Raw genomic sequence first — 23,251 nt, forward strand, 5'->3', positions numbered from 1 at the left:
TAGGTTTAGGGAATTGAGAATAGGTTAAGGTTTAGGTTTAGAAAATTAGGTTCGGGTTCGGGAACAGGTTTATGTTTAGGTTTTCAAGTTTAGGTATAGGTTTAGGTTAGGGAGTTAAGATTAGGATTAGGTGTAGGTTTAGGTATAGGTATTTGAGAATACATTTTGGTTTTAGGTTTAGGTTTAGGTTTTAGGTTTTAGGTTAAGGTTTAGGTTTAGGTTAAGGTTGAGGTTTAGGTTATAGGTTAAGGTTTTAGGTCATAGGTTTTGGTTTAGGTTAAGGGTATGGTCCCTGCAAATACAGATATAAATACGGCCATCGGGCGCAAATGGCCAGGCCCTTCCAATGCTATACATAAAAAATGGACAGCTTCATCATGGTCATAATAACGGTTCCCTCTTTCCAGGGAACCCTGCTCTCCCGAATAGCTCCGACGCACATCCGGGTCTGCTCTATTAATTTCGATCAAATACATAAACACGGCCTGTCTAAATGGCCAGGCCCCTCCAATGCTGTCCATAGGAAATGGACAGCTTCATCATGGTCATAACAACAGTTCCCACCTTCCAAGGACCCCTGCTCATCCGGATAGCTCCGACGCACATCTGGATCTGCTCCATTAATTTTGAGCAAATTTAATGGAGTAAATACATAACCACTTGGCCCCAAATACCTACTTTATAAAAGAAAATTTCCCTTGTTTTCTCAAATTTTCCATTTCGATCTTTTTTGGCCCAAATCCTTATCAATGCATGAGAATCATGCATAAACATGGATTTTAAGCAAAATACATGAGGAGAATTACAACATAGATATCATGCACATGATATCACATAATGTATTGTTTGATGAACTACACATGTGAATTCTTGACAAGAGACGTACCAGATGCTTGAATCTGAAATATGCAGCTCCAACCCTCCCACATGCAACATCCACCTGAGGTAGAATAGATGCTCATCTGTCATACAAGCATTTACCAAATTCTGAATCTAAATAAGCAACATTTCCAATAGTTCTTTGCTCCAAACTGATAAAAGTGGGGAAACAAATCTTCCGCCATTGGTTTTTTAGATATCCTTCAATCCCACAATGGTTACATGGGACATCCAATAGGCCCTAAGCCTGTCAAATGAGCTAGAAAGTATAGTTGCAACCAAAGTTTTTGTTTTGTACCCACAGTTAATTTGATTCAACCATATACAGGGACTTTAAACTTGAGAGCCAAAATTCTGTATTTATTTACAGTTTGTGAAGCCTAAATCCAATGGCTGCCAAAAAAAAATGCCTCATATTACAATCCAGGCACCTGAAATATTCCGAATCATAAGCTGATAATAAAGCCACATATATCACAATGAAATATTGTTCTCAAGGAATGGTCTTGAGAACTTCATGAAAATTTACACTACCAAAAAATCGAACAAAGACTACGGAATTAACATGTGTTATGGCAATACACATCTTAGTAGCTTCATGCCACTACTTGATACCTGACAAATGCAGTAAGGTGAATTCATGCCACTACTTGATACCATCAAATTATTTATAAAGAACAGGAAAAAACAAAGATAAAATAAATAGTTAAAAACTTTACCATTTCAATATTGAACCATGGCAACATTAAACAACTATGATTGGAAAAGAATATGAACTTTCAACTAAAGGATGAATATGTACCAATTTGAAGCTCATATCCTACACCAACTTGCCAAAAGGAAAATACAAGAGGACATGCCCAACTGGAAATGGAGCACAGATCTATTATGTTTGTAAGAATTCTGAGAGACTGGTTTGCATAAACAGCTTCCTAATCCCTGAAGAGATTTCAAAAGCAAAATTAGTTCTATTGGCACAAGAAGTAATTGGTTTTAAAGATAGATAAACAAATATAGTGGGTTTTCCTTTAATGAAATGACCTCCATTCATCCAATAACTATTAAGGAAAATGAATTCATTCGCAATCATACTTTGCATGGATGCTCACAATTAGTACTACCATGCATTGATATTAGAATCAAGAACCCTCATGATAAGAGGAATTATAGCGTCCAAATACATCAGGTCATGCTCAGCATTCTCATGTGCTTAGTTCATACAAGTCAGACCAATAGAGAGGAGATCTGCATCCCAAAATGTTCATCTGATAGGCTCCAGCATAGACAAAGGACACCCTAAAATTTCTCAAATTCCAATACATACCGTTCCCATTACAATACATAGCGAATCAATCTGGAAATTCAAAAGGGCCACAAAACAGTATCATCAGGTCCTTTGCTAAATTATAAAACATGATATAGCTAAAAAAACTTCATAAATGCCCATACCAACACAAGTACCATTCAAAACAATGCAATGCTGAAACCAAATAGAAAAAATGGTGGAAAATATTCACAATCTGACTCAACTCACACAAAAATGGAAAAGTTCCTTAGTTGTCTTGGGGTCTGTTGTTTGAATGCAAGCATAGCACAACAATCCATAAACATGCACAAAGCCACTATAAACATGGCATGTGTACCACATTACACTTTGTAGTTCCTGAAATTGAGCATGGTTGTGAAAGCTCTTAAATTGAGCCCCTTATTCACAAGAGCATGGTAAGAAGGAAAACACAATCAAACACTCTGATACTCAGATGAATGATACATAAGCACTGGGTAATTATTTAGAAATTGCATGTGGTATAAGAGTAATTCAAATCATGACCATTTAATAGAACAGAAGAAATTGTTGAAGCTCACTGTTTAGATAGCAGAGTTTTGAAACATGGAAAATCCAACCTTGCCCATCAGTTGGATGCTTCAGATTCATCATCAGACAGTCCACATGCACAGAAAAGATGCAGGCTAAACAGATATCATTTGATTTAGGAAATTTATTTGATTCCTATTCTAGATAAACCAGTGGAGCTAGCTCCATTCCATTCAAAATGGCAGAACTAGGCCCCAAATTCTAGCTAGGATTGCTTCAGGCCTACTCGAAATGCATGAGAATACAACTAAAGATCGGCCATCAATATGAATTAAATTGGTGTCACCCTGCTTTAGCAATTTTTGGGTTGATTTGATTAACAAATATCTACACAATTAAAAAACAACGCTAATAAACTAAAACCTAACAATTGAATTCGAAGCTAATTTGAGAAACCGGCCGATGTATTAGAAATTTCCAATGATACATTGCAAGATATAAATCATTGGTGATATTAGAGACTGGAAATGATAGAATTAGTTTAGTGACTCTCCATCTTAAACCCCATGATCCGAATGCCACCAAATCAGTTTAGTTGCCCTTTGATCTTCTATTGCCCCATTTGTTGACACCTGGTTAACTAGGTGCTTGGTATGAGTCAAAATGGGGTGGATTTACTGAGTCGACTCAAGCAACTCACAAATTTGCCTGACCTCTTTGTTTTTCCCATATTGGACGGTCAAGTTTTGATGCTAAGTGACTAAGCCACCATTGGTGAGTGGTGAACCAGGTGCGTGATGTTTTTGAAGCCACAACACCATGAGTCACCAATAGTTGGATAGTGCGAATCCAGCTTAGTGGCCAGAAGATCAGAACAGGTAATAAAAGTATAAAAATGAGCAATGTTAGAGTAAAGTAAAAGCAAGAGTTCAACAAGGAAGAGGCAAGCTCAGGACTAGAACTATAACAAAACATATTGAGATTCAGCACATGTGAAATACAAATAGAAACCAATACGAATAACAGAATCCGGAAAAAGAAAGTGACAGAAAATCAGAAAAGTGTACCCTAAGAATACAGCATCATTACTATTACTTTGAGCAGAATATCAATGCCAACAAAATACAATTGGGTATTGAAAAAAAAATCACAGCAGGACAATCAAATAAGCTCACCTTCCTTGCTATGTTCTCAAAACTAGGCCTGCTAATGAGAGAGAAAGTAAGGAGAGAGACATTAGCGCCACTGTAGCTGAGAGGTCTCAGCCTGTTATAGTCTTCTTGACCTGCATGGAGTTTCAATTTCTTGAAAATCAGTAATTACAATGCACAAAATAGGAAGATGGTTTTATTTTAATTTCTTTCCCAAAACCATTAAATGCTAAAAATAATTCAAATTACTAAGATTTAGCACAACTAATTCCAACAATGGATAAAACCCAAAACAGGATATGGATTTGGTTGAATATTACAATTCAAGATACTAGTTGCTTCCTTTTATTCTTCCTCGTTCCTTTTTCAATCGATGGCATATCTGCATATGTTTCCGGTACATTCACCTCCTTTAAATAATTCATCATATTCAATTCAAATTTCAAACATAGAAAAAAATAGAACAAAAGAAATCTCAAAAGGTAAAAAATAAAATTCACCCAGAACAGAATATTAAACAAAAGAGAAAAGAAAGTAGTTAACTGTCCACATTTCCAATAAACGTTCTTTTAACACAAAAAGAAAAAAAGAAAAAAAGCAGAGACATTTAAACCAAGAAATTCAAAACAAAAATCAAAATTTCCAGAAGATATTATAGAAATGTACCAGCATAACTAGATCATGAGTAGTAGTTTTCCTATATCTTCCACAGAATGCACACCTCACCTCTCAACGACATGAACCCAGAAAAATTATTCCAGCAGACATGCAATTGCAGACGTGGAAACCTCCAAGAGCGGGACCCCTCTGGCATTGACGAACTCATCCTTAAATTGACCCTTCATTTAAAATAAAAAATATATATAAATTTCTACATGATACACCTGACATTGAGAAATGTATGCATTTATAGCACTCCCGAGCTTATATTTTTTACTTGAAAAGAAACAAGCCTTAAAAGATAATAAGCAATCTTTTTCTCATTTTTAATCAGGTACATGTTGGGGACTCTATAACACTTTCTTCTATTCCTAGCTTCCATCTGGAAGCATAAAGGGAGCATGGAAGTAGTTTAGAGGCTAGGGAGGCTTTCAATAGCAATACTTACCATATAAATTGCTTGAACAAATTATAACTAAGATATTATTAGCATGGGCTTAGAATACTTTTCAATGTGGGAATACTTCTTGAAACTGATAAACCATGACAAACATTTAAGAGACATATTTGATTCACTTCAAGCAGCTCTAGTTCAGATTATAAGGAAGCAGCTCTTGAATTCTGGATTTGGACATGGCCCACTCCAGGGCCATAAATTAGATCTCTTAGAGACTTTACCTTGAGATGGTTGAGGAAGGGCAATAGTGGATTGACAGTGTAGCTATTGGAGTTAACTGTAGAATTAAGTATTAAATATACCTTGAAAATGAGTTTTGATCTCATTTAAATATATCAAATCTTATGTTTTGATCTGTAAAACAGGCCTGAATATAGTTGAAAATGAGTTCATAGGCTTCCTATACCTTCAAATGAAGAAAATACCTTGACAACTATACAACTATCCATGACTAATTGTAAGAAATAAGATTCTGTCATAGAAAAGACATAAATCACAAAACCTAATTTGGATCAAGAGGAATTCTTCATGATCCCATCCCCAATTCAGGAAACTGATTCAGGGCTAGAAGTGGAAAAAAAAAATCACCCAATAACTGAAATTCGTTGCTGAAAAGAATCCCACCCAAATCCAAAAGGTTTTTTTAACAAACATACTCTGGTTTATATCATGACGCCTGAAAGAATCCGACACAAGTCCGATTCCCAATTCAGGTCAAGGGTAGAAATGCAGGGGGGAAATCAACACAGAGCCAATTCATCACTTCTCACAAGAAATCCAGTTAGGGTTACAATGACAGATGCCATGTTAATGAATCGCCAAAAAAAAATTCATCGTGATTCTCAAAATTCATTATTCTAACCCAAATCCTGCAAATTCCAATTCAAGAAAATCCCATTTCCAATCAAACGTGACAAATCCAAATCAGTAATTCCTTATCGACGCAACAACAAAAATCGCAGAACAGTCGGCTCGAGTGCTTGACATTTTCTTCGATGAGATAGAGACGGACAACGACACCACTGCTCTCATTGACGAGCAGCGTGCACCATGTCGGCATCCCTTAGACATTGTAGTCCTCAATCTTATCACATTCCTGGAGGAACGATCGAATATTGTTACGAAACAGGCCCGAGTAGTTGACTGGGCAGCTAGGGCTGCGAATGCATGGAATGCATAGGCCTTGATCTGCCGTTTTTGCTTCTTATAGGCATCAAAGATGGTAGACATGAGATAGAGCGTGGAGGTGCAGCTAGGGCGTGGGGACCTTCTTCCAATTCAAAGAGAGAGAGATAGAGAGAGATAGAGGTGGGGGTGCGGCTAGGGCGTGGGGACCTTCTTCCAATTCACAGAGAGAGAGAGAGAGAGAGAGAGAGAGAGAGAGAGAGGTGGAAGTGCAGCTAGGGCGTGGGGGTGAGGTGGAGGCGTGAGAGGGATGTTTGAGAGAGAGGGAATGAAAAAAAATGGCCCGCGTCAATGAAATAGAAAGGACACGCGAGGCTTTTTTTCCGTCGGATTTAGCTACGGATATACGAACTTTAGCTACAGATTAAACCCGTAGCTATATAGCTACGGCTTTAAACCATAGCAAAATTCCGCCATAGGCTGTATCCTTTGCCCCATTTTTTGGTAGTGTGAGTAACCATTCTAATGAGCTCAAAATTGTCCAAATTCGACTAGTGAGGAGAGATTTATGATGGTTAATATTTGACAAGGAGACGAAGGAAAAATTCACTACCGACGACTGCAATCCCACTTACGGATGCACAAATAGTCTAGTAATTCGACGATTCAGGTGAGGAATGAAAGAGCACCAAAGAACCTTTCAGATGACCAAAAATCGACCCAATCCGACATCAAAAGAGGGAGTTATGAGCATCTCCGTTGGATCGCGCGATTCAGAAAGATTTACAATCCAAATTACAAAATGACGATCAAGGAGTTCCAACGTGGTTTTGGGATGTCGAACAGTCTCGGAATTAGCCAATCCAGGTCCCTTTTGGAAGCTTGTCGAGTTACCATTCCAATGAGCTCAAAATAGTCTAAATTCGACCATTAAAGAGAGAGTTACGAAGGTTACTATTGGACAAGGAGATGAAGGAAAAATTCAGGACCGACGACTGCGATCCCAATTACAGATGCCCAAATGGTCAGTCAAGATTGAAAGAGCACTATAGTACCTTTCAGATGACCAAAAACTGAATGAATCTGACATCAAGCGAGGGAGTTATGAGTATCTTCATTGGATCGTGTGATTCAAAAAGATTAACAATCCAAATTGCAAAAAGACAATCGAAGAGTTCCAATGTGCTTTTGGGATATCGAACGGTCTCAGAATTAGCCAATTTTGGTCCCATTAAGAAGCTTGTCCAGTTACCATTCCAATGAGCTCAAAATAGTCTAAATTCGACCATTGAAGAGTGAGTTATGAAGGTAACTATTGGACAAGGAGATGAAGAAAAAATTCAGGACCGACGACTACGATCCCAATTACGGATGCACAAATGGTCTACGAATACGACGATTCAAGTCAAGAATGAAAGACCACTAAAGTGCCTTTTAGATGACAAAAAATTGACCCAATCTGACATCAAATGAGGGAGTTATGAGCCTCATCGTTGGATCACGTGATTCAAAAAGATTAACAATCCAAATTGTAACTTGATAATCGAAGAGTTCCAACATGCTTTTGGGATATCGACCACTGAAGATGGTTACTATTGGACTAGGAGATGAAGGAAAAATTTAGGACCGACGACTGTGATCCCACTTACGGATGCACAAATGGTTTCAGAATACGATGATTCAAGTCAGTAATGAAGAGCACTAAAGTACCTTTCAGATGACCAAAAATCGACCCAATCGGACATCAAACGAGGGAGTTATCAGCATCTCCATTGGATCATGCGATATGGAAAGATTAACAATCCAAATTTCAAAATGATGATCGAAGAGTTCCAACGTGCTTTTAGGATATCGAGCGGTCTGAGAATTAGCCAATTCTGATCCCATTTGGAAGATTGTCGAGTTTTCATTCCAATGAGCTCAAAATAGTCTAAATTCGACCACTGAAGAGAGAGTTATGAAGTTTACTATCGGACAAGGAGATGAAGGAAAAATTTAAGACCGGCGACTGCGTTCTCACTTACGGATGTGCAAATGGTCTCAGAATAGGATGATTCAAGTTAGTAATGAAGAGCACTAAAGTACTTTTCAGATGACCAAAAATCGAGCCAATCCAACCTCAAATGAGGGAGTTATGAGCATCTCCGTTGGATCGCGCGATTTGGAATTATCAATCCAAATTGTAAAATGGTGATCAAGGAGTTTCAACGCGCTTTTAGGATATAGAACGGTATCAGAATTAGCCAATTTTGGTCCCATTAGGAAGCTTGTCTAGTTATCATTCCAATGAGCTCAAAATAGTCTAGATTCGACCACTGAAGAGTGAGTTATGAAGGTTACTATTGGACAAGGAGATGACGAAAAAATTCAGGACCGACGACTGCGATCCCATTTATGCATGCGCAAATGGTCTAGGAATACGATGATTCAACTCAGAATGAAAGAGCACTAAAGTACCTTTCAGATGACCAAAAATTGACCCAATCCGACATCAAACGAGGGAGTTATGAGCATCTCCATTGGATCATGCGATTTGGAAAGATTAACAATCCAAATTGCAAAATGACGATCGAAGAGTTCCAACGTGCTTTTGGGATATCGAACGGTCTCAGAATTAGCCAATTCTGGTCCCATTTGGAAGCTTGACGAGTTTTCATTCCAATGAGCTCAAAATAGTCTAAATTCGACTACTGAAGATGGTTACTATTGGACTAGGAGATGAAGGAAAAATTTAGGACTGACGACTGCGATCCCACTTACGAATGCGCAAATGGTCTCCGAATGCGACGATTCAAGTCAGGAATGAAAGAGCACTAAAGTACCTTTCAGATGACCACAAATTGACCCAATCCGACATCAAATGAGGGAGTTATGAGCATCTCCGTTGGATCGCGCAATTTGGAAAGATTAACAATCCAAATTGCAAAATGACGATCGAAGAGTTCCAACGTGCTTTTGGGATATCGACGGTCTCAGAACTAGCCAATTCTGGTACCATTTGGACGCTTGTCGAGTTACCATTCCAATGAGCTCAAAATAGTCTAAATTCGACCACTGAAGAGAGAGATATGATACAATTGTACAAGGAGATGAAGGAAAAGTTCAGGACTGATGACTGCGATACCATGTACGGATGCGCAAATGGTATCGGAATACGATGATTCAAGTCAAGAATGAAAGAGCACTAAAGTACAATTCAGATGACCAAAAATCGACCCAATCCGACATCAAACGAGGGAGTTATGAGCATCTCCGTTGGATCGCGCGATTGGAAAGATTAAGGATCCAAATTGCAAAATGACGATCGAAGAGTTCTAACGGGGTTTTGAGATATCGAACGGTCTCAGAATTAGAAAATTATGGTCCCATTTGGAAGCTTGTTGAGTAACCATTCTAATGAGCTCCAAATAGTCCAAATTCGACTAGTGAGGAGAGATTTATGATGGTTAATATTGGACAAGGAGACGAAGGAAAAATTTACTACCGACGACTGTGATCCCACTTACGGATGCTCAAATTGTCTAGTAATACGACAATTCAGGTGAGGAATGAAAGAGCACCAAAGTACCTTTCAAATGACCAAAAATCGACCCAATCCGACATCAAAAGAGGGAGTTATGAGCATCTCCATTGGATCGTGCGATTCAGAAAGATTTACAATCCAAATTGTAAAATGATGATCGAGGAGTTCCAACGTGGTTTTGGGATGTCGAACGGTCTCGGAATTAGCCAATCCAGGTCCCTTTTGGAAGCTTGTCGAGTTACCATTCCAATGAGCTCAAAATAGTCTAAATTCGACCATTGAAGAGAGAGTTACGAAGGTTACTATTGGGCAAGGAGATGAAGGAAAAATTTAGGACCGACGACTGCGACCCCAATTACGGATGCCCAAATGGTCAGTCAAGAATGAAAGAGCACTATAGTACCTTTCAGATGACCAAAAACTGACTGAATCTGACATCAAACGAGGGAGTTATGAGTATCTTCATTGGATCGCGTGATTCAAAAAGATTAACAATCCAAATTGCAAAAAGACAATCGAAGAGTTCCAACGTGCTTTTGGGATATCGAACGGTCTCAGAATTAGCCAATTCTGGTCCCATTAGGAAGCTTGTCGAGTTACCATTCCAATGAGCTCAAAATAGTCTAAGTTCAACCATTGAAGAGTGAGTTATGAAGGTTAACTATTGGACAAGGAGATGAAGAGAAAATTCAGGACCGACGACTACGATCCCAATTATGGATGCACAAATGGTCTACGAATACGACGATTCAAGTCAAGAATGAAAGACCACTAAAGTGCCTTTCAGATGACCAAAAATCGACCCAATCTGACATCAAACGAGGGAGTTATGAGCCTCTTCGTTGGATCACGTGATTCAAAAAGATTAACAATCCAAATTGTAACTTGACATCGAAGAGTTCCAATGTCCTTTTGAGATATCGAACGATCTCAGACTTACCCAATTCTGGTCCCATTAGGAAGCTTGTCGAGTTAACATTCCAATGTTCTCAAATTTTTCTAAATTCGACCATAGAAGATGGTTACTATTGGACTAGGAGATGAAGGAAAATTTTAGGACCCACGACTGTGATCCCACTTACGAATGCACAAATGGTTTCAGAATACGATGATTCAAGTCAGTGAAGAGCACTAAAGTACCTTTCAGATGACCAAAAATCGACCCAATCGGACATCAAACGAGGGAGTTATCAGCATCTCCATTGGATCATGCGATATGGAAAGATTAACAATCCAAATTTCAAAATGATGATCGAAGAGTTCCAACATGCTTTTAGGATATTGAACGGTCTGAGAGTTAGCCAATTCAGATCCCATTTGGAAGATTGTCGAGTTTTCATTCCAATGAGCTCAAAATAGTCTAAATTCGACCACTAAAGAGAGAGTTATGAAGTTTACTATTGGACAAGGAGATGAAGGAAAAATTCAAGACCAACGACTGCGATCCCACTTATGGATGTGCAAATGGTCTCAGAATACGACGATTCATGTCAGTAATGAAGAGCACCAAAGTACTTTTCATATGACCAAAAATCGAGCCAATCCAACCTCAAACGAGGGAGTTATGAGCATCTTCGTTGGATCGCGCGATTTGGAATTATCAATCCAAATTGTAAAATGACGATCAAGGAGTTTCAACGCGCTTTTAGGATATTGAACGGTATCAGAATTAGCCAATTCTGGTCCCATTAGGAAGCTTGTCTAGTTACCATTCCAATGAGCTCAAAATAGTCTAGATTCGACCACTGAAGAGTGAGTTATGAAGGTTACTATTAGACAAGGAGATGACGAAAAAATTCAGGACCGACGACTGCGATCCCACTTATGCATGTGCAAATGGTCTAGGAATACGATGATTCAAGTCAGAATGAAAGAGCACTAAAGTACCTTTCAGATGACCAAAAATTGACCCAATCCGACATCAAACGAGGGAGTTATGAGCATCTCCATTGGATCGTGCGATTTGGAAAGATTAACAATCCAAATTGCAAAATGACGATCGAAGAGTTCCAACGTGCTTTTGGGATATCGAACGGTCTCAGAATTAGCCAATTCTAGTCTCATTTGGAAGCTTGACGAGTTTTCATTCCAATGAGCTCAAAATAGTCTAAATTCAACTACTGAAGATGGTTACTGTTAGCTAGGAGATGAAGGAAAAATTTAGGACCGACGATTACGATCCCACTTACGGATGCGCAAATGGTCTCCGAATACGAGGATTCAAGTCAGGAATGAAAGAGCACTAAAGTACCTTTCAGATGACCACAAGTTGACCTAATCCGACATCAAATGAGGGAGTTATGAGCATCTCCGTTGGATCGTGCAATTTGGAAAGATTAAAGAATCCAAATTGCAAAATGACGATCGAAGAGTTACAACGTGCTTTTGGGATATCGACGGTCTCAGAACTAGCCAATTCTGGTACCATTTGGACGCTTGTCGAGTTACCATTCCAATGAGCTCAAAATAGTCTAAATTCGACCACTGAAGAGAGAGATATGATACAATTGTACAAGGAGATGAAGGAAAAATTTAGGACTGATGACTGTGATCCCACGTATGGATGTGCAAATGGTATCGGAATATGACGATTCAAGTCAAGAAAGAAAACTCGTCAAGCTAAAGTGGGAGTTGTGAGCATCTCCGTTGGATCGCGTGATATGGAAAGATTAAGAATCCAAATTGCAAAATGACGATCGAAGAGTTCCAACAGGGTTTTGGGATATCGAACGGTCTCAGAATTAGACAATTATGGTCCCATTTGGAAGCTTGTAGAGTAACCATTCTAATGAGCTCAAAATTGTCCAAATTCGACCAGTGAGGGGAGATTTATGATGGTTAATATTCTACAAGGAGACGAAGGAAAAATTCACTACCGACAACTGCGATCCCACTTACAGATGCGCAAATAGTCTAGTAATACGACGATTCAGGTGAGGAATAAAAGAGCACCAAAGTACCTTTCAGATGACCAAAAATCGACCCAATCCGACATCAAAAGAGGGAGTTATGAGCATCTCCGTTGGATCGTGCGATTCAGAAAGATTTACAATCCAAATTGCAAAATGACGATCGAGGAGTTCCAACGTGGTTTTGGGATGTCGAACGGTCTCGGAATTAGCAAATCCAGGTCTCTTTTAGAAGCTTGTCGAGTTACCATTCTAATGAGCTCAAAATAGTCTAAATTCGATCATTGAAGAAAGAGTTACGAAGGTTACTATTGGACAAGGAGATGAAGGAAAAATTCAGGACCGACGACTGCGATCCCAATTACGAATGCCTAAAAGGTCAGTCAAGAATGAAAGAGTACTATAGTACCTTTCAGATGACCAAAAATTGACCGAATCTGACATCAAACGAGGGAGTGGTGAGTATCTTCATTGGATCGCGTGATTCAAAAAGATTAACAATCCAAATTGCAAAAAGTCAATCAAAGAGTTCCAACGTGCTTTTAGGATATCGAACGTTCTCAGAATTAGCCAATGCTGGTCCCATTAGGAAGCTTGTCGAGTTACCATTCCAATGGAGCTCAAAATAGTCTAAATTCGACCATTGAAGAGTGAGTTATGAAGGTAACTACTGGACAAGGAGATGAAGAAAAAATTCAGGACCGACGACTGTGATCCCAATTACGGATGCACAAATGGTCTACAAATATGACGATTCAAGTCAAGAATGAAAGACCACTAAAGTGCCTTTCAGATGACCAAAAATTGACCCAATCTGACATCAAACGAGGGAGTTATGTGCCTCTTCATTGGATCATGTGATTCAAAAAGATTAACAATCCAAATTGTAACTTGACAATCGAAGAGTTCCAATGTGCTTTTGGGATATCGAACGGTCTCAGAATTACCCAATTCTGGTCCCATTAGGAAGCTTGTCGAGTTAACATTCCAATGAGCTCAAAATAGTCTAAATTCAACAACTGAAGAGAGAGTTATGAAGGTTTCTATTGGACAAGGAGATGAAGGAAAAATCCAGGACTAATGATTGCGATCCCACTTATGAATGCGCAAATGGTTTTGGGAAATGACGATTCTAGTCAGGAATGAAAGAGCACTAAAGTACCTTTCAGATGACCAAAAATTGACCCAATCCGACATCAAACGAGGGAGTTATCAACATCTCCATTGGATCACGTGATTTGGTAAGACTAACAATCCAAATTGTAAAATGATGATCGAAGAGTTCCAACGTGCTTTTAGGATATCGAACGGTCTCGGAATTAGCCAATTTTGATCCCATTTGGAAGATTGTCAAGTTTTCATTCCAATGAGCTCAAAATAGTCTAAATTCGACCACTGAAGAGAGAGTTATGAAGTTTAGTATTGGACAAGGAGATGAAGGAAAAATTTAAGACCGACGACTGTGATCCCACTTACGGATTGCAAATGGTCTCAGAATACGACGATTCAAGTCAGTAACGAAGAGCACTAAGAACTTTTCAGATGACCAAAAATCGAGCCAATCCGACCCCAAACGAGGGAGTTATGAGCATCTCCGTTGGATCGTACGATTTGGAATTAACAATCCAAATTGTAAAATGATGATCAACGAGTTTCAACGCGCTTTTAGGATATCGAACGGTATCAAAATTAGACAATTATGGTCCCATTAGGAAACTTGTCTAGTTACCATTCCAATGAGCTCAAAATAGTTTAGATTCGACCACTGAAGAGAGAGTTATGAAGGTTACTATTGGACAAGGAGATGAAGGAAAAATTCAGGACCAACGACTGTGATCCCACTTACGGATGCGCAAATGGTCTAGGAATATGATGATTCAAGTCAGAATGAAAGAGCACTAAAGTACCTTTCAGATGACCAAAAATTAACCCAATCCGAAATCAAACGAGGGAGTTATGACCATCTCCATTGGATCGCGCGATTTGGAAAGATTAACAATCCAAATTGCAAAATGACAATCGAAGAGTTCCAACGTGCTTTTAGGATATCGAACGGTCTCAGAATTAGCCAATTCTAGTCCCATTTGGAAGCTTGACGAGTTTTCATTCCAATGAGCTCAAAATAGTCTAAATTCGACCACTGAAGATGGTTACTATTGGACTAGGAGATGAAGGAAAAATTTAGGGCCGACGATTGTGATCCCACTTACGGATGCACAAATGGTCTTCGAATACGACAATTCAAGTCAAGAATGAAAGAGCACTAAAGTACCTTTCAGCTGACCACAAATCGACCCAATCCGACATCAAACAAGGGAGTTGTGAGCATCTCCATTGGATCACGCGATATGGAAAGATTAAGAATCCAAATTTCAAAATGATGATTGAAGAGTTCCAACGGGGTTTTGGGATATCGAATAGTCTCAAAATTAGACAATTCTAGCCCCATTTGGAAGCTTGTTGAGTTACCATTCTAATGAGTTCAAAATTGTCCAAATTTGACCAATTAGGAGAGATTTATGATGGTTACTATTGGACAAAGAGATGAAGGAAAAATTCACTACCGACGACTGCGATCCCACTTACGGATGCGTAAATAGTCTAGTAATACGACGATTCAAGTCAGGAATGAAAGAGCACCAAAGTACCTTTCAGATGACCAAAAATTGAACCAATCCGACATTAAACAAGGGAGTTATGAGCATCTCCGATGGATCGCATGATTCGGAAAGATTAACAATCCAAATTGCAAAATGATGATCGAAAAGTTCCAACGTAGTTTTGGGATGTCGAATGGTCTCGGAACTAGCCAATTCTGGTCCCTTTTGGAAGCTTGTCGAGTTACCATTCCAATGAGCTAAAAATAGTCTAAATTCAACCATTGAAGAGAGAGTTATGGAGGTTACTATTGGACAAGGAGATGAAGGAAAAATTCAAGACCGACTACTGCGATCCCAATTACGGATGCAAAAATGGTCTACGAATACGATGATTCCAGTCAAGAATGAAAGAGCACTATAGTACATTTCAGATGACCAAAAATTGATTAAATTTGACATCAAACGAGGGAGTTAAGAGCATCTTCTTTGGATCGCGCAATTCAAAAAGATTAATTAATAATCCAAATTGCAAAAAGACAATCGAAGAGTTCCAACGTGCTTTTGGGATATCGAACGGTCTCAAAATTAGCCAATTCTGGTCCCATTAGGAAGCTTGTCGAGTTACCATTCCAATGAGCTCAAAATAGTCTAAATTTGACAACTGAAGAGAGGGTTATGGAAGTTACTATTAGACAAGGAGATGAAGGAAAAATCCAAGACTAACGACTACGATCGCACTTATGGATGCGCAAATGGTCTCGGGATACGATGATTCTAGTCAGGAATGAAAGAGCACTAAAGTACCTTTCAGATGACCAAAAATCGACCCAATCTGACATCAAACGAGGGAGTTATCAGCATCTCCATTGGATCACGCGATATGGAAAGATTAACAATCCAAATTGCAAAATGATGATCGAAGAGTTCCAACGTGCTTTTAGGATATCGAACGGTCTCAGAATTAGCCAATTCTGATCCCATTTGGAAGATTGTCGAGTTTTCATTCCAATAGCTCAAAATAGTCTAAATTCAACCACTGAAGAGATAGTTATGAAGGTTACTATTCGACAAGGAGATGAAGGAAAAATTCAAGACCGACGACTGCGATCCCACTTACAGATGCGCAAATGGTCTAGGAATACGATGATTCAAGTCAGAATGAAAGAGCACTAAAGTACCTTTCAGATGACCAAAAATTGACCCAATCCGACATCAAAAGAGGGAGTTATGAGCATCTCCATTGGATCGGGCGATTTGGAAAGATTAACCATCCAAATTGTAAAATGACGATAGAAGAGTTCCAACGGGGTTTAGGGATATCGAACGGTCTCGGAATTAGCCAATTCTGGTCCCTTTTGGAAGCTTGTCGAGTTACCATTCCAATGAGCTCAAAATAGTCTAAATTCGACCATTGAAGAGAGAGTTATGAAGGTTACTATTGGACAAGGAGATGAAAGAAAAATTCAGGACCGACGACTGCGATCCCAATTATGGATGCACAAATGGTCTACGAATATGACAATTCCAGTCAAGAATGAAAGAGCACTATAGTACCTTTCAGATGACCGAAATTTGACCGAATCTGACATCAAACGAGGGAGTTATGAGCATCTTCGTTGGATCGCGCGATTCAAAAAGATTAAATCCAAATTGCAAAAAGACAATCAAAGAGTTTCAACGTGCATTTGGGATATCGAATGGTCTGAGAATTAGCCAATTCTGGTCCCATTAGGAAGCTTGTCTAGTTACCATTCCAATGAACTCAAAATAGTCTAAATTCAACAGTTGAAGAGAGAGTTATGAAGGTTACTATTGGACAAGGAGTTGAAGGAAAAATCCAGGATTGACGACTGCGATCCCACTTATGGATGTGCAAATGGTCTCGGGATACGACGATTCTAGTTAGGAATGAAAGAGCACTAAAGTACCTTTCAGATGACAAAAAATCGACCCAATCCGACATCAAACGAGGGAGTTATCAACATCTCCATTGGATCACGGGATTTGGAAAGATTAACAATCCCAATTGCAAAATGATGATCGAAGAGGTCCAACGTGCTTTTAGGATATTGAACGGTCTCAGAATTAGCCTATTCTGATCCCATTTGGAAGATTGTCGAGTTTTCACTCGAATGAGCTCAAAATAGTCTAAATTCGACCACTGAAGAGAGAGTTATGAAGTTTACTATTGGACAACAAGATGATGGAAAAATTCAAGACAGACGACTGCGATCACACTTATGGATGCGCAAATGGTCTCGGAATACGACGATTCAAGTCAGTAATGAAGAGCACTCAAGTACTTTTCAGACGACCAAAAATTGAGCCAATCCGACCTCAAACGAGGGAGTTATGAGCATCTCCATTGGATCGTGCGATTTGGAAAGATTAACAATCCAAACTGCAAAATGACGATTGAGGAGTTCCAACACGCTTTTAGGATATCAAACGGTATCAGAATTAGCCAATTCTAGTCCCATTAGGAAGCTTGTCTAGTTTCCATTCCAATGAGCTGAAAATAGTCTGGATTCGACCACTAAAGAGAGAGTTATGAAGGTTACTATTGGACAAGGAGATGAAGGAAAAATTCAGGACCGACGACTGCGATCCCATTTACGGATTCGCAAATGGTCTAGGAATACGATGATTCAAGTCAGAATGAAAGAGCACTAAAGTACCTTTCAGATGACCAAAAATTGACCCAATTCGACATCAAAAGAGGGAGTTATGAGCATCTCCATTGGATCGCGCGATTTGGAAAGATTAACAATCCAAATTGCAAAATGATGATCGAAGAGTTCCAACGGGGTTTAGGGATATCGAACGGTCTCAGAATTAGCCAATTCTGGTCCCTTTTGGAAGCTGGTCAAGTTACCATTCCAATGAGCTCAAAATAGTCTAGATTCGACAATTGAAGAGAGAGTTATGAAGGTTACTATTGGACAAGGAGATGAAAGAAAAATTCAGGACCGACGACTGCGATCCCAATTACGGATGCACAAATGGTCTCAAAATACAATGATTCAAGTCAGTAATGAAGTGCACTAAAGAACTTTTCAGATGTCTAAAAATTGAGCCAATCCGACCTCAAACGAGGGAGTTATGAGCATCTCCGTTGGATCGCGTGATTTGGAATTAACAATCCAAGTTGTAAAATGACGATCAAGGAGTTTCAACGCACTTTTAGGATATCGAACGTTATCAGAATTAGACAATTCTGGTCCCATTAGGAAGCTTGTCTAGTTACCATTCCAATGATCTCAAAATAGTCTTAATTCGACCACTGAAGAGAGAGTTATGAAGGTTACTATTGGACAAGGAGCTGAAGGAAAAATTCAGGACCGACGACTGCGATCCCACTTACGGATGCGCAAATGGTCTAGGAATACGATGATTCAAGTCAGAATGAAAGAGCACTAAAGTACCTTTTAGATGACCAAAAATTGACCCAATCCGACATCAAACGAGGGAGGTATGAGCATCTCCATTGGATCGCGTGATTTGGAAAGATTAACAATCCAAATTGCAAAATGACAATCGAAGAGTTCCAACGTGCTTTTGGGATATCGAACGGTCTCAGAATTACAATCCAAATTGCAAAATGACGATCGAGGAGTTCCAACGCACATTTAGGATATCGAACGGTATCAGAATTAGCCAATTCTAGTCCCATAAGGAAGCTTGTCTAGTTACCATTCCAATGAGCTCAAAATAGTCTAGATTCAACCATTGAAGAGAGAGTTATGAAGGTTACTATTGGACAAGGAGATGAAGGAAAAATTCAGGACCGACGACTGCGATCCCACTTACGTATGCGCAAGTGGTCTAGGAATACGATGATTCAAGTCATAATGAAAGAGCACCAAAGTACCTTTTAAATGACCAAAAATTGATCCAATCAGACATCAAACGAGGGAGTTATGAGCATCTCCATTGGATCATGCGATTTGGAAAGATTAACAATCCAAATTGCAAAATGACGATCGAAGGGTTCCAACGTGCTTTTGGGATATCGAACAGTCTCAGAATTGGCTAATTCTGGTCCAATTTGGAAGCTTGACAAGTTTTCATTCCAATGAGCTCAAAATAGTCTAAATTCGACCACTGAAGAGAGAGTTATGAAGTTTACTAGTAGACAAGGAGATGAAGGAAAAATTCAAGACCGGATGACTAAAAATTGAGCCAATCCAACCTCAAACGAGGGAGTTATGAGCATCTCCGTTGGATCGCACGATTTGGAAAGATTAACAATCCAAATTGCAAAATGACGATCAAGGAGTTCCAACGGGCTTTTAGGATATCGAACGGTATCAGAATTAGCCAATTCTTGTCCCATTAGGAAGCTTGTCTAGTTACCATTCCAATGAGCTCAAAATAGTCTAGATTCGACCATTGAAGAGAGAGTTATGAAGGTTACTATTGGACAAGGAGATGAAGGAAAAATTCAGGACTGAAGACTGCGATCCCACTTACGGATGCACAAATGGTCTAGGAATATGATGGTTCAAGTCAGAATGAAAGAGAACTAAAGTACCTTTCAGATGATCAAAAATTGACCCAATCCGGCATCAAACGAGGGAGTTATGAGCATCTCCATTGGATCATGCGATTTGGAATGATTAACAATCTAAATTGCAAAATGACGATCGAGGAGTTCTAACGTGCTTTTGGGATATCGAACAGTCTCAGAATTAGCCAATTCTGGTCCCATTTGGAAGCTTGACGACTTTTCATTCCAATGAGCTCAAAATTGTCTAAATTCGACTACTGAAGAGAGATTATGGTGGTTACTATTGGACAAGGAGACGAAAGAAAAATTTAGGACTGACGACTGTGATCCCACTTACAGATGTGTAACTGGTCTCCGAATATGATGATTCAAGTCAGGAATGAAAGAGCACTAAAGTACCTTTCAGATGACCACAAATCGACCCAATCCGACATCAAATGAGGCAGTTTTGAGCATCACCGTTGGATCACGCAATTTGGAAAGATTAACAATCCAAATTGCTAAATGATGATGGAAGAGTTCTAACATGCTTTTGGGATATCGAACGGTCCCAGAACTAGCCAATTCTGGTACCATTTGGACGCTTGTCGAGTTCCCATTCCAATGAGCTCTAAATAGTCTAAATTTGACCACTGAAGAGAGAGATATTATACACTTATACAAGGAGATGAAGGAAAAATTCAGGACTGACGACTGCGATCCCACTTATGGATTCGCAAATGGTCTCGAAATACGACGATTCAAGTCAAAAATGAAAGAGCACTAAAGTAGCATTCAGATGACCAAAAATTGACTCAATCCGACATCAAACGAGAGAGTGTGAGCATCTCCGTTGGATCGCTCGATATGGAAAGATTAAGAATCCAAATTACAAAATGACGATCGAAGAGTTCCAATGGGGTTTTGGATATCGAACGGTCTCAGATTTCGACAATTCTGGTCCCATTTTGAAGCTAGTTGAGTTACAATTCTAATGAGCTCAAAATTGTCCAAATTCGACCAATGAGGAGAGATTTATGATGGTTATGATTGGACAAGGAGATGAAGGAAAAATTCACTACCGATGACTGCAATCCCACTTACGGATGCGCAAATGGCCTAGTAATATGACGATTTAGGTCAGGAATGAAAGAGCACCAAAGTACCTTTCAGAAGACTAAAAACTGACCCAATCCGACATTAAACGAGGGAGTTATGAGCATCTCCTTTGGATCGCGTGATTCGAAAAGATTAACAATCCAAATTGCAAAATGACGATCGAAGAGTACCAACGTGGTTTTGGGATCTCAAACGGTCTCGAAATTAGCCAATTCTGCTCCCATTTGGAAGCATGTCGAGTTACCATTCCAATGAGTTCAAAATAGTCTAAATTTGACCATTGGATAGTGAGTTATGAAGGTTACTATTGGACAGGGAGATGAAGGAAAAATTCAGGACCGACGACTGCGATCCCTATTACGGATGCACAAATGGTCTATGAATACGACGATTCCAGCCAAGAATGAAAGAGCACTATAGTACCTTTCAGATAACCAAAAATTGACCAAATCTGACATCAAACGAGGGAGTTATGAGCATCTCCATTGGATCGCGTGATCCGGAAAGATTAACAATCCAAATTGCTAAAAGACAATTGAAGAGTTCCAACGTGCTTTTGGGATATCGAACGGTCACAGAATTAGCCAATTCTAGTCCCATTAGGAAGCTTGTTGAGTTACCATTCCAATGAGCTCAAAATAATCTAAATTCGACAACTAAAGAGAAAGTTATGAAGGTTACTATTGGACAAGGAGATGAAGGAAAAATCCAGGACTGACGACTACGATCCCACTTATGGATGCGCTAATGGTCTCAGGATACGACGATTCTAGTCAGGAATGAAAGAGCACTAAAGTACCTTTTAGATGACCAAAATCGACCCAATCTGACCTCAAATGAGGGAGTTATCAGCATCTCCATTGGATCACGCGATTTGGAAAGATTAACTATCCAAATTGTAAAATGATGATTGAAGAGTTTCAACGTGCTTTTAGGATATCGAACGGTCTTAAAATTAGCCAATTCTGATCCCATTTGGAAGATTGTTGAGTTTTCATTCCAATGAGCTCAAAATAGTCTAAATTTGACCACTGAAGTGAGAGTTATGAAGTTTACTATTGGACAAGGAGATGAAGGAAAAATTCAAGACCGACGACTGCGATCCCACTTATGGTTGCGCAAATGGTCTCAGAATACGACGATTCAAGTCAGTAATGAAGAGCACCAAAGTACCTTTCAGATGAACGAAAATCAAGCCAATCCGACCTCAAACGAGGGAGTTATGAGCATCACCGTTGGATCGTGCGATTTCAAAAGATTAACAATCCAAATTGCAAAATGATGATGGAGGAGTTCCAACGCGCTTTTAGGATATCGAACAGCATCAAAATTAGCCAATTCTGGTCCCATTAGGTAGCTTGTCTAGTTACGATTCCAATGAGCTCAAAATAGTCTAGATTCGACCACTGAAGAGAGTTATGAAGGTTACTATTGGACAAGGAGATGAAGGAAAAATTTAGGACTGACGACTGCGATCCCACTTACGGATGCGCAAATGGTCTAGGGAATATGATGATTCAAGTTAGAATGAATGTGCACTAAAGTACCTTTCAGATGACCAAAAATCGACCCAATCCGACATCAAACTAGGGGTTATGAGCATCTCCATTGGATCGCATGTTTGGAAAGATTAACAATCCAAATTGCAAAATGACGATGGAAGAGTTCCAACGTGCTTTTGGGATATCGAACGGTCTCAGAATTAGCCAATTCTAGTCCCATTTGGAAGCTTGACGAGTTTTCATTCCAATGAGCTCAAAATAGTCTAATTCGACCATTGAAGAGAGAGTTATGATGGTTACTATTGGACTAGGAGATGAAGGAAAAATTTAGGACCGACGACTGCTATCCCACTTATGGATGCATAATTAGTCTCTGAATATGACGATTCAAGTCAGGAATGAAAGAGCACTAAAGTACCTTTCAGATGACCAAAAATCGAGCCAATCCGACATCAAACGAGGGAGTTATGAGCATCTCCGTTGGATCGCGCAATTTGGAAAGATTAACAATCCAAATTGCAAAATGACGATCGAAGAGTTCCAACGTGCTTTTGGGATATCGAACGGTCTCAGAACTAGCCAATTCTGGTACCATTTGGACGCTTGTCGAGTTACCATTCCAATGAGCTCAAAATAGTCTAAATTCAACAACTAAAGAGAGAGATATTATACAATTGTACAAGGAGAGGAAGGAAAAATTCAGGATTGACGACTGCAATCCCACTTACGAATGCACAAATGGTCTCAGAATATGACGATTCTAGTAAGAATGAAAGAGCACTAAAGTACCATTCAGATGACCAAAAATTGACCCAATCCGACCTCAAATGAGGGAGTTCTGAGCATCTCCGTTGGATCACGCTATATGGAAAGATTAAGAATCCAAATTGCAAAATGACGATCGAAGAGTTCCAACGGGGTTTTGGGATATCGAACGGTCTCAGAATTAGAAAAGTCTGGTCCCATTTGTTAGCTTGTTGAGTTACCATTCTAATTAGCTCAAAATTGTCCAAATTTGACC

The sequence above is a fragment of the Magnolia sinica genome, chromosome 6, assembly GCF_029962835.1.
Source record: "Magnolia sinica isolate HGM2019 chromosome 6, MsV1, whole genome shotgun sequence".
In the NCBI taxonomy this organism is placed as follows: Eukaryota; Viridiplantae; Streptophyta; class Magnoliopsida; order Magnoliales; family Magnoliaceae; genus Magnolia; species Magnolia sinica.